Source organism: Tauraco erythrolophus, chromosome 4 (assembly GCF_009769465.1).
Source record: "Tauraco erythrolophus isolate bTauEry1 chromosome 4, bTauEry1.pri, whole genome shotgun sequence".
Taxonomy (NCBI): Eukaryota; Metazoa; Chordata; class Aves; order Musophagiformes; family Musophagidae; genus Tauraco; species Tauraco erythrolophus.
Genome location: NC_141468.1, coordinates 80717451 through 80730390, shown reverse-complemented (window position 1 = coordinate 80730390; position 12940 = coordinate 80717451).

The window sequence follows — 12940 nt, the reverse complement described above, 5'->3', positions numbered from 1 at the left end:
CCATGTTGGGCCTGAGACACAAGTGACACGGTCATCCCTGGGGTGCCAGGGGGGTATCTGAACCTCATTGGAAGAGGTCAATGTAGTCAAACACACAAGTCGTGACAGCAGTGCTTTCCAAATAGTGAGAAGTAGTCCTTTGGTGAAGAAGCAAGAACTGCTGGAAGAGAGGAAAGTGAAAAAACAAAGACATGTACTCTTAGATATTTTAGTTGATTTTAGTTAGGACTGAGTGATATGTAGGCAACACTAGAGAATGGTGCCTGTTACGTGTAAAGTCAACTATTAGGCACTGGAATGAGATGCTTCTGGAAAAGATGGCATCGCTTTCCCCTTTGAAAGTGTAGCTGGTTTTATAACTTGTCCAAATGGGATATCAAGTCCCCCAAACCCCTGTTCACCTTATGTTTATTTCCTGCCTCTGGAGTTAGGTAACATAGGACAGTGCTGAGACACTAGCAATGGTATCAAAGGATGTTCCCTCACTGTCCTCTGCTCTTGTCCTATGGCAAGTCAAGCTTGGTGCCCTGGACCGAATGTCAGGGAAGTTTTCTGTGCTTCTCTCCTACATAGCCAAGCATGCCTGATGTGCAATGGGCTTTTTAACTGTTGTTTTGGTCTTATCTGTAAGCCTAGAAGGTTTTGTCTCTTTAGCTGAACTGTGAAACACATGCTGATTCTTCTGAACAGGTAGCCTAGAAACCAAATGTTTATGCCTCTTAGTTTTAAAACATATATATAATTGTATCGTTTGATCTTACCTTTGAAAAAGACTGGCACCCCCAACACCATTCTCCTAAGCAACCAGAAAATACTGTAAATGCTTTGTCCTCACCTTGGGCTCACATCCAGCCTTAGGACTCCTTAGCCTCTGTTCCTGTTCCCATTCCCTATCAAAAGTGGTGATGTGCAAAATACAGACTGAAACCATTGCTGCCTAAAGCCACTGTCTAGGCTGAGAATAAATCTCATCAGCTGCAAACTCATGTTTTTCAGTGAAGCCTCTGTTTCTTCTCTTCCTTTTCCAAGAGAAGCAAATGCCCAAGCAAACATTCACAGAAACTCTGTTCCCTTCAGCTTCTCATGCTGCACCCATCACTGTGCTCTGAGGTCTTGGGGGGTTATAGGTGAAGCTGTGGAGTCTTAATGCAGGACTCTCCTTGAACAATGTGACTTCTCTGTGCCTTTTCCTCTAGGCTTGCAATGGAAATACAGTGCTGCTTTGCATCCTGGGGTTTACGTTTCATGAAAATAGCCATCTAACAAAGCTTTTTTTAGATGAAAGGTAAGATGAAGCAAATTATCATTTGGTGCTCAAGTCAGTCTCTCAAACGTAAGCTTACAATGCCAGCTTAGGTGTTTTAGGGTATCCTGTCTTGCATCCAGTTGACTTTCCAGTAAAGTCCTAGTCTGGTACCATGCCCTTGTGTCTGAGGGGCACGAATACTTTAGCCATAGCTGGATTTTCAGCTCAGTGAGGTCGGTGGCAGTGTTTACCTATGGAACCACTGAAGAAGCTAGTGACTAGTGCTGTCGTGACAGTGCAGTCCTCTGCCTTGCCCAGGTAGCCTCGCGGCGCGGCCAGCCCATTAGCTCGGAGCGACTGTTTTGGAAACAGTGACCTGTGGCTGGGTATCCATGCAGAGCTGTGGGTCTCCACCCTGAGATCTCTTCCCTTGATCTGAGGACACTGGAGGAAGCCTGTTAAACCTGGCCTGTCACTTTCTGATGAGCTGCTGGTGCGGTGCTTGCTGTCACCTCACCTGGGTGTCCCTGTCCTAGTGCTGTCCTTTTTCATTTCAGTAGCTGGTGCAAGACTCGCCCACGCTGATCTAACCTACCTGGAGCTCTTTTAAAGAATAATAATAGCCCACATGGAAGTGGGTTCATAGAGGTTAGAGATCAGCACAACCCTTTGCTCCTCTCAGCCTGTCTCTTTCAAGCAGCTGCGAAGAGGAAAGATCTCCTCTCCTCCTTCCCTCTGCCCCAGCACCTTCTCCTTCCTGCCTGGGAGCAAACAGTAGATGTTGCATGTATTAACAACACGCTCTAACACAATGTTCCTGGGCGTGCTCTGTGTGCAAGTCCCTGGCAGCCGTAAATTAATTAAAAGTAGACAGAAACCCTAGGAAAAAAGCAAGTTCCCTTCCCCCCGCCCCTCTTTTCCTTTCTCTCTCTGTGGGTAAATAGCTAATTCCTTTGTTCCTTGCTGCACTATTTCATTTCTGCCATCATTGTCCTCATTGTTCTCTGAAACAGGAGGGGTCTGGGCCAGGAGCAGCCAAGGTCTTGGCTAATGACGGGAAGTCTTTAAAGTTTGCGCTGCATTTCATCTTCTCTGTGGGAGTTTTAGGACGCATCCAGTGTTTGATCCCCACCGTGCAACTTTGCTTCTAGTTAATTAACAGATCCCCATTACACTCTCTCATCTGCAAGCACATGGGAGGCCTATCAGGAGGTAATTCAAGGCCAATCTGAGTGATGGCAGAAATTAGAGAAAATGGTTGTTTTAGGGTTCTAACGTTCAGGAATAAAGCTCTTCCGTTGCAGAGGTGCCCTGTAAATTTGGGCTTGTTTCGTTGTATCATTTTTAGTTTTTCAGTGATCTCCTTTACAGTCAGGTCTCTTTTGGGGGTTTGTTTTTTAGGAAGCGTAGCTGGGAAGGCAGTTTATTTGTTTTGCTGCTGCTTTGCTGTGCTGGCAGCCTGCATGGTGTATGGTTTTGAGGGCCAGTTGAAATGAAAACCGTGGTGTTATTAGGAAGATGTTTTCACCTCCCTTTCATTCCCAGCTTCCTCGTTCCCACCAAGCCTATTATACAGGTTACAAGTGTCTTATGGCAACTTTTTTAGTGTCGAGTAAAGCCACCACAGGCCTCCCAGCTGCAGAGCTTTGTCAGGCTTTCAGCTAAATACTGCATCTCTCAGGAGTGCAACCTTCTGTCGACTTTGAATGTTCAGCGTTGTCTGATATTTTCCCCCTCTCCCTTTCCTTTTCCCTTCCCTCTTCCCCACCCTATGAGCAATGACCCCCTTTAACTAATGAATTAGGAACTGCTCCTGCAGTTGCAATTCTCAGTTCAGCACTTGGCAATGAGAATCAAACCAGGGCTATTTAGTGCAGCGTTAAATGGCCCACCACATTAGCCCCCTGGCATGCTAAGCTATTAGGTTGTTTTACTGTTGTTAAAGTTACATTTGTTAGGTGGAGTTGCTGCTCCTACAGAAACTTGGTAATGTGGGAAGAGGCAGACAGCCCAGTGTCTTGTGGATGTATTGTGCGGCTGCAAGAGACCAAAGTTTCCTCCTCGCTCCGTGAGGCTACTAGTGGAAAGTTTTTAGCTTTGTTACGATTGAGCGATCTTGATTACCATTACGCTGGGGCAGGGAGTAATCAAATCGTTAGTTGTTGTTTACCTGTTCCTCGGTCAGCTCTCAGCTGGTTCATGGCAAGGTGGTGTGCCCCGGCAGGGAGCCTCCAGCACCTTGGGAGCTCCGGGTAGTATCAACCTCTGCAGGCCATCTCAGCGTGATGGGCTACGACTGGTACGCTCGACCTGGTCCTCTGGGCTCCTTGACATGTCTCAAGGGAAGAGCAGCTTGTGGGCTCGTTCTGTTTGCAGATGTTGGCCTGACATGAGGACCTCTGAACAACTGTGGCCACACAGCATCCCTCCAGAGGCTTCTCTAGCCTGTGCATTGCAACACAATGCAGCCCAAGAGATGGGCCTTAGAAATGCTCCAAAACTCCCTTGAAACAGGCTGTCCAGGAAGAGGAGGGATTCACCGTTTTCTGCTATGAGTGAAAAAGGGGTGTTACTTCCATCTTGCGCCCAGGATCTTCAAGGCAGCCCTGAGCGCATTACTGTAGCGGCAGAGGATGCGTATCGCACTGGGAGGTGGGATTCCCCGCTGGCCACGAACTTAAGTACAAGTGTAGAAAATGAACCAGAAGGTAATAGGCACAATGCACACCTTAGGTTCAGTACAGTGTGCTTGACCTTCCAGTGCTCGTTCTGGGTCTTTGTCTAAAAATATATTACTTGTCTGCTTATTTAAGGAGCCTGCTGTCTTTTTATATAAAATCTTTAAAAGTATATATATTAAAAAAAATTAAAATTGTGCCATGGGTTAGAGCGACATGCTTGGGGGCAGGGAACCAAAAAACCAGGAAGGGCAGCGGAAGGAATGAGTTAGTATTTAAGCCTCAAATACCGTTTTGAATCCTGACAGAACCGGCAAAGCCTTCCATGTTCCTGATTTCCCTCCAGCTCACTGAAGGTTTTATGGACAAGAGGTGAAGGAACGACATCCTTTTGCTCCACTTAGGCATCTGTGTTCAGTGGAGCCAACTGCAAGTGCCAGAGTTTGCCGAGCTCGCCTGAGTGATGTCTTGGTCTTGTTCTTACTCGTGTTGCAGTGATTCGCATCCTGTCTTTCCGCAGCAGCAATACTTCTCCATTGCTGGATACAAAGATATTATAAAGCGCTGACTGATTCTTTGGGGTGGGAGGGGGGAAGCGATGCACCGATGCGAAACATCGTCGTTTTATTGGATTTAAGCGTAATGAAATGGGCAGCACGTTCGCAGTCCAGGCACCCTGTTGCTGATGTGACTGGGATAGACAGAGTCCTCAGCTGCTAAGCAGGGATGCTTGGATGTGCCACAGGGTTTCAGAGAGAATCCCCCCATAAAAGGAAGCATGTGCCAGTATTGTAGAGTGCTTGTGCCAGCCAGCTTGCAGGGTTGATTTGGCATTTGGTATATTGGTAGCGGCTGCCAGTGTGTATGGTGGAAGGGAAGGGAATAGACAAGAAAAACACATAGGGGTTTAAAATAAAAACGTAAAATTATTTGCTTTGTGCCATATGGACTCCAATATTTTGACAAAACTAAGGCCAAAATTAATCATGCCAGGTTAGAGTTTTAGTTCAAAAACATATGTATGACAGTCCCCCTGAGTGTGTATTTGAGTTACCGTTTTCATACAGAAAAACCATAACCTTTTCAGTTTCTTGTTCTCTGCTCTACTACCAATAGCTCCACCTGGATGAACTTCTCCTGTTTTGTGAACGTTTAAAATGTTTTTTTCTTTTTTTGTGATTTCTTAGTTAAATGTCATTGTTGATTTGCTTTTTAAAATTTGGTTTCGAGGAGCTTATTTTCTTCTTATTTTCATGGAAATAAATGTTTTTTTAACACAAGTTGTCTTGTGTCCAGGATGGACTGTTTGATCAAAAAGAAAAGGAGAAAGGATGAGAGGATGAGGGAGGAGGAGTAATCAGAACCTTGCCAGTAGTGGTTGGGGAGCTATTATATGAAAGGTTGAAGTCCATCACTCCGATCCTGCTTGTTGTGATGAAGATGCTGTCCCTACTGCACCTGTAGCATAGGGATTTTCAAATCTGAGATTTAAGTTTAGAAATATGCAACGTGGCCAACCTCTGCATTTTAATTTATAAAGGAACCATTCTGAGTATCTACAGTAATATGACCTTCTGCACAATGTAAACCATCAAATTTTTCACTATAAATTTTTCATTGAGCACCCAGCATCTTGTTTTACCTGAGCATATTATTCAGACTTACCCTGTATTAGGTCATTATTGAACAGGCTTGGCTATGTATTGAAGCACAATACTGTTCTGCACTAGTTCCTGTGGTGGGCACTTTGCTTCACTACTGAAAATGCCATATGGCATTTTATGTCTAGCTTAATCCATTTAAAAGCAAAGCTAAAGTGTACAAAGGCACGCCTGAAAAGGAATAAGGATGAGTGTGGAGTGGAGCTGTTCTGCGTTTGTTTTTCAGGGCCGGTTCATTATGTACACAAGTCCACAGGATGACATCAAATCTTGAAAGATCCAGTTTTTATAGAGTTCAGGTGTGATTGAATTGGGTATTTTTGTTCAGCCCACTATAGAGAGATGATATGGATATGAAATTCAAATATAGATCTCTATCTTTTTAAAGTTTGGAAATGTTCAGAGGCAGGATTTAGGCAATCTTTAATTCATGTGAATGGAAGCAATACTGTGACTATCTGAGGACAGTAAATATATCTCTATCTGTGATTAATCTCAAGATCAGCCTATCTATTATCATAAAGCCCCTCCTTTGAGAGCGGGAGGAGGTGGGTGGAAATCTGAAAGAACAAATTTAAGCAACTGGTTTCCTTTCACTTTTAAAACCAAATAGTCAGAGGCATAAAAGAGCCCCAGCTTGGATGATAGCGAAACATTGCTTTGAAGTTCTAACTAAATTGCATTTCTTGTTCTGTGCTGTCGCCTGTAAGACTGAAAAAAAAAAAAAATTGGACAAGCAATGATTAGTATATAATAATGTATGTTCAAATAGCTTATGATATTATGAAAACAAAAATTAAAAAGGCCAATATACTGACAGTTAAAATATGTCTAAGGGGCAATAGGGGGGAACCTTCACAAAAACAGTATGCTGATTGCATGCAGCTACCCTGCCGAGTCAAATTTTAAATAAATTATACATACATAGCTGTACTGGAGCTGAGAAATGAAGCAGTTTAAAATGTTCCTGGTTCTGTGCTTTAGGCAAAGCCTATACCCGCTCTGTGTCCTTAAAGCATCAGACATTTGATCTGTCGGTTTGGGTACCCTGCCACAGTAACTGGGCAGTGCCTGGTGCTGCAGAGGCCAGTGGAAAAAAACAGCTTTGTGCTAGACCAGATATAGGGAGAAGTGTGGGTGATAAACAATCTCTTGACTCTTTGATAAAGAATCCCTTCCTCTCAACTGCATTCCCCCTCCCAGATCCTCTCCGCTTACTTGTAAGAAATCTTGGTGAGGTGCTGAAATGTTTGGGTAGAGTCTTTTTCCACACAAATAAATTTATGCATCAAAAAATTCAGTTTCTAAGCAGCTGAAGTTCTTCAGAAATTTGGGTCAAATCTGATAAGTAATTTCAGCCAAAGTATAGCTGAAAATAAAATTCTGAACATCAAAATGATTCATTTCGGTACATATGAAACAAAGCATTTTGGTTTCTTGGGATTTCCAAGAAGCCTCAGTAACTATACAGTCTAGTGACAAGGACTGCTCACAGGGCACATGAGATCCGTGTTATCTTCTTTCTTCCTAAATTGAAGAAAGGTCTTCAATATAGTTTCTCTTCTTCTCACACTCCATGCTTAGTCTATAAATGTATATTCATGCATACATGTTCATGGAGGGAGAAATAGTATAATTCTGCAGGTTTGTGAGCAGACTGATCCCTGTGAAAAGAGGCAACTGGGGTGCGCTCCCAACGCCAAGGAATATGTAAGTGCTTATGCAGAGCTTCAACTGGAAAGACTAATAAGTAGATCCTGATGTACCACTGGTTAGGGTAGATATTAGGATATGGTACACACATAGATCCTTGCTCCAAATCATGTTTAATTTAAATTCAGGTCCTCCTGATCTTGGTGAATGCTTTAATCCCTAAGACACAATGGTAAGGAGGGTTTGGCAGCAGCATCTTGTTCACAGGATCTACTATTAAACTGCTGGTAGCACCTTCTTTTTCCCAGCAAAAGTATCCTTAAGCCACAGTTATTTGTACAACTCCGCTTTCAACAGCGGTGACTAAAACTGGACCTTAGCTAGTGGAAACAACCTGGAAACATTTGATGAACTTTAACAGAATTTGTTCAGGTTTTGAGAGTTTCTTGGGATCAAATCACACTTCCTAAACATGAAATCATAGAATGGTTTGGGTTGGAGGGGACCTCAAAGATCATCCAGTTCCAACCCCCCTGCCATGGGCAGGGAAACCCTCCACTACACCAAGTTCCTCAAAGCCTCATCCAACCTGGCCTTGAACACTTCCAGGGATGGGGCATCCACAATTTCCCCAAACCCCATGTTAAACAAATGAACAAAGCAAATGTTATGTACTACTCAGGAGGTAATGCAGTTCTGGTCTTTGGTTAACAAAGTCAATCAAATGGCTAATTGTAAACCTCGCACAAGAAGATGTGAGCAAAGCACGCTGCTGCTCTAAGTCTAAGTGTACTGTCACAATACTCTTGCTGTTCTACCAAAATTTGCTTCCAAAGTTTCAGACTTAAATCACAGTGAGTAAGAGTAAAATTTTGCTCTCAGTTTTGGCATAGTGTTGCTAGCTTGCTCTCTTTTTATCAGTTTTATTTGCCAGAATAGATATTATTTAAACTTATTTTAAAAGTGTATTTCAACATGACTTAGGCACAAACAGAGGCTAATGTGTCTAGCTTTCAGATAGCTTATTACTATTCAAAGACTCTGTAGATAAATTATATTAAAAGAAAAAAAACCACAAACCTGTTTCAGCTTCTGACTCATTCTAAATGGAGACTTGGCTCTAAGTAATCAAAATTGCTTTGGTTGTGCACAGCAGCATTAAAAGCCTTGTCCACTAATTGAGTGAAGCGGCTCCAGCGAAGCAGCCTTGCCCCCTCATTATGTGATCTTGCAAGTGCTGTTTGTCATCGTCGCTCGCCGGTCTCAGTCTGACTGTACTGCTGGTGCAAATTAAAGGTAATTCGTTATGACACGCTGTGTCCTTCTAGTGAAACAATGTGGATCTCATACCATCCCCACCCTTCTCTCCTTTCCTCCCTACACCTCCCAGATCCTTTTCCACCTCAAGATATCACCCCTGACTTCCAACTCCTTCTGACTAACTGGTATGCCAGGGTGTATTGTAGCACACTGTGCTCTTCTGCTGACATGTTAGAGACACGTGTCAAACAAAAGGCAGCGCTTTCTGGTGGCTCAGGCAGTCTCAGTGCTGATGGGTGACTTGTACTTCAGGGGAAAGCAGGCGTGCGCATGGGTATGATGGTCCACCACCTGCAGCTGAAGAACCCTGCTGACAGCATCCTCTAGCAAGTAGGAAAGATCAGTGGGTAACACTTTAAAAATCAAAGTTAGCTGATATATGTGGAGTTCTGATGGGTCACTACTGTACTTAAACACTATTGGGTATTATTATTTCATTAAATATTTACCTCTATCCTGGCTGCAAGAAATGACATAAAAAAGGAAGAGTTACTTGAGGGCTCAGAACTCAAGAAATCCATGCCTTGCTTTTCTCCAGATTTGACACTTTGTGACAGATGCTTACTTTCCCTTTAATGATAATCTCTACTCATCTTTTGGTTATGCTGTCCTTTTAAATTACCAGCTGTATTTTGAGGGCTATCTCTTCCCTTACCTGTATAGAGAGGTTCCTACAAGGAAGCCTTGATTTCAGCTGGGGCTTGTGTCCTAGATTCTCAGCTGGTGTAAGCTGGCTGAGGGCCACTGAAATCATTACGTGTATGTGAAAGGTCTGTGGCATATCATCGCTGTTGTTATTTGCATTGCTGGAGAGAGGGATATATTCACCTAACATGATCTTAACCCACATCTTAGAGAATTAACGTCCAATTCTCAAAGATATGCAGTCTTTTCTCACTTTAGTTATTTTCATTTTAAATGAAAATGCACGATTTTTACATGAAAATTGAATATTTTTGTTTTGAAATTATCAGCTTTGAAACAAAATATTTATACTTCTGAGGGGGAAATTATTGAAGTTCTTTTCGGAAGATAATTTTTTCTGGTATATTTTTCATGTAAAAAACAGCCCACTAATTTCTCAATTAAAAAAAAATATTTGGGGGAAGAAGCAAGAAAAGGAGGGAGGTTCAGATTTTTTTTTTCCAAAAAATATTTCAGAAGAATACAGAACTGATTAAAATCAAGGTTGTGGCTCTGGGTGCATCCTAATGTTAGGCACTTATCTGAGGCCACTAGATTTTGAACATTTTCATCTGAGCCTGCCTTTGTAGTCAGCACAGAGATGCATTGCAGCCCCCATTGGGCCTTTATGACCTGACCTATAGGGAAGTCTGTCCATCTCTGCCGGAGGGATCCTGGTCCGACTGTGTTCTTAACCTGTGCAGTTGAATTTAAGTTGGGTTAGTCATCACTTGCCAACAGGTCATTGACTCTGGAATGAATTTTTGTTGAATCTAAAAGGTCCACAAGATGATCTATTATCATTGAAATATAATGTAGACCGATCTACAATGCTATTAATCAGTAACGAGTTTAATGCCTTTACTTTGTTCCACAGATGGGAAACCTGAAGCAAGGGAAATGACTTGGCAGAGATCAGCCAGAAAAGACGAGTTTCCACCTGCACCCCACCCCCTTAGTCTTGTGGTATTTATTAGGAGAGAGCAAACGCAAAGTTTTCTCTAACCTTAACTCCTGGAGTCATGTTTTCATGTGATAGACTTTCAGGTAAATTAGTTCTTTCCTTAGTGGATTCAAAGCATGAAGATGGCTTTGAAATGTTAGAAATCACAAGTAAATAATATCCTACAACAGTTCATGTATAAAATGTCATTGCTGATCATGTGATTTTGGGATTTTGAAGTATGCCTGACAACAGTGCTTCCAGAATCTACTGCATCCTAAAATATCTCTCACGATTGCATGGACTATTTCATGCACAAGGCTAAGAGTAAATATTTTGGAGGTTGCGTCCCTGTGGATATATTGTAGAAGAGGAAGAGATAGGGACTTCTGACCACAGAGAGGAAGAAGGGTCAGGTGCCTTCTTTGTGTTCCACACTGCACCCAATTGGCAGCACCAACACCGAGTTAACTGGTTTAGTGCAAGCTCAAGGATTTCTCTGCTATGTTAAAATAATTTCTCAGACATACAGCATATATATAATTGGTGATACAGCCAAAATGACCATTATCGAGTATTTGTCCTTACCTCTAGTATTGATCCTGAAGCATCTATCAAATGATTTTGGGAAACAAAATAAGTCTTAATTTTGCTGCTTCAGAAGGGTAGAATTGTTGAGATATTTAACTCTTTGCCAAGTGTCTTGTCTTATCTCTCCATTGAAAATCACAGCAAAAGTCCTAACTGATTTCAGTACTGCAAGATCGAGCTCCAGGTGTTGCAGGGCACTTGCATACTCAATGCAAAGAACTTTGGGTTTTTTGAACTGGGGAAAAATATCCTTCATTTAGATTATATATAATCATTTTTTTTATTAGAGCTTTAACTTGGTTAAGCATAATCAGGTAGCTATTGTATAATTTAAATGGCCAGTGATTGTTATTTGATAATAACAACTTACATTTATATAGTCTATATATTCCAGGGAGATCCTAGAGGACTTTAAAGGCTCAACAATAAAACACGTAACAAAGTAAACATTAATTACAATTACACCATTACTAGAAAATATGAGGATATTAAAAATCTGGCAGTCTGTGGCTTGCTTCTGCTCTCATTTGAATTCCTTAGCCAAGCCCACGCAGAGTGCAAATGGATTATTAGTGGTTCTGCCATATCTGATTTAAGAAATTTTCTGTACAAGTATTGTAGTGAGAGTCGAGGAGGGTAGAAAAGGGTCTAAATACCCTTCTGAGGTTGCCTACAAAATCATCTCCACTCATGCAGGTCACCTAAGTGTGGGACGTTATTTTTGATCTTTCTGAGCTGCTTGAATTCATCCCTCTCTTGCCTGGGTGGTGGTTGTACTGTGTTAGGCCCTGTGAGGCTGGTTCCTTGTTAGATGAGAGGAGGCTAAAGAGGTTATCTTTCAAATGCCGTGTGCCTACAACTTCAGAGTGGGAAGTCATACAGCGCTTTGTACAACCTGTTCTTTTCTCATACGTAAGAGTTGAAATAGTTTAAACTTCAACCCTGTTATTATCATTCTTGAGTTATCAGTATTAACACCTCACTGAGGTGAACAGAGCAGTTTATACCTTTTGAGCTACTCTTCCGGGCTTTTGTAGGTTCCAGTTCAAATTTCTTCACCCAAAGGGTTGTCGAGCACTGGAACAGGCTGCCCAGGGACGTGGCTGAATCATCATCCCTGGAGGTTTTTGAAAGAAATGTAGATGTGGTGCTTAGGGACATGGTTTAGTGGTGGACTTGGCAGTGTTAAATCATTGAGCCCAACCATTAACCTTAAGGGTCTTTTCCAACCTGAATGGTTCTATGACAAAGTGTCTAGCTTCGTACTTTCTTTCGTTAAATGCATATTGTCAATGCTGAAGAAAAAGATGAAAGCTTGAGGGATGTTAATGTGTTCTACTGTAGCATCACAGATAACAGTACCCTGAAACTGCAGTTGGGAACTGGAAAACCGACTGCAGCAGGCACTTCATGAATAAGTTGTATGAAGACTGTTCCTGCCTTTGAGAAATGGCTATCTGGAACTTGAAAAAACATAAAACTGAGAATCCCAGAATTGTTTGGGAAGAGAATCGCTGAAGCGATGGGAGTACTTTCAGACTAGAGTCTTGCTGACCACAAAACTAGAGCCAAGAAGCCAGGTGCTATTTTTGTGAATGGTTAATATAGGTGGCTTGGTTGGTGTAATTTCTTTTCTAATGTATAGTAAATTCTAGCCTAATTCTGAAAGATTTCCAGAACCCCCTAAAATCCTCTTGAATTACAACAGTTTTTTGAACTCTTGAGACAAGTTCTTTGTTTGCACCTGAAGATAACGATATACTGATATTAAGCATAAATTTGGGGATGTCTGAGAGAGTATGCAAATTACTTTTTTTTTAGTGGTTTGCAAGAGTTCTTGCCCATCAAGATGGTTTTTGGTTTCTGAAAATACTATTCTTCCCTGGCTTTTGGCCACAACATATGAAAACACTCTACTTCAAATAATTTCTTCTTAAAATCATAGTTCTTTCTCAATCTCAGAGCTTTTCTTTAGTTTTTGTTTCAATATTCTTAATCATTGTGTGAAAGTTGTTTGCTGATACTGTCTTGTTTTTCAGATTTGTAATGAAGCATGAGGGATTTTTACATTTTGTGGTGAAAGTTTTGCATGGGTCTTACTGTAAACCTTTCACAATGTCTTTAATTTGTTTATTTTTGGGAGAAGGAAGAAAGAGAAATGGCG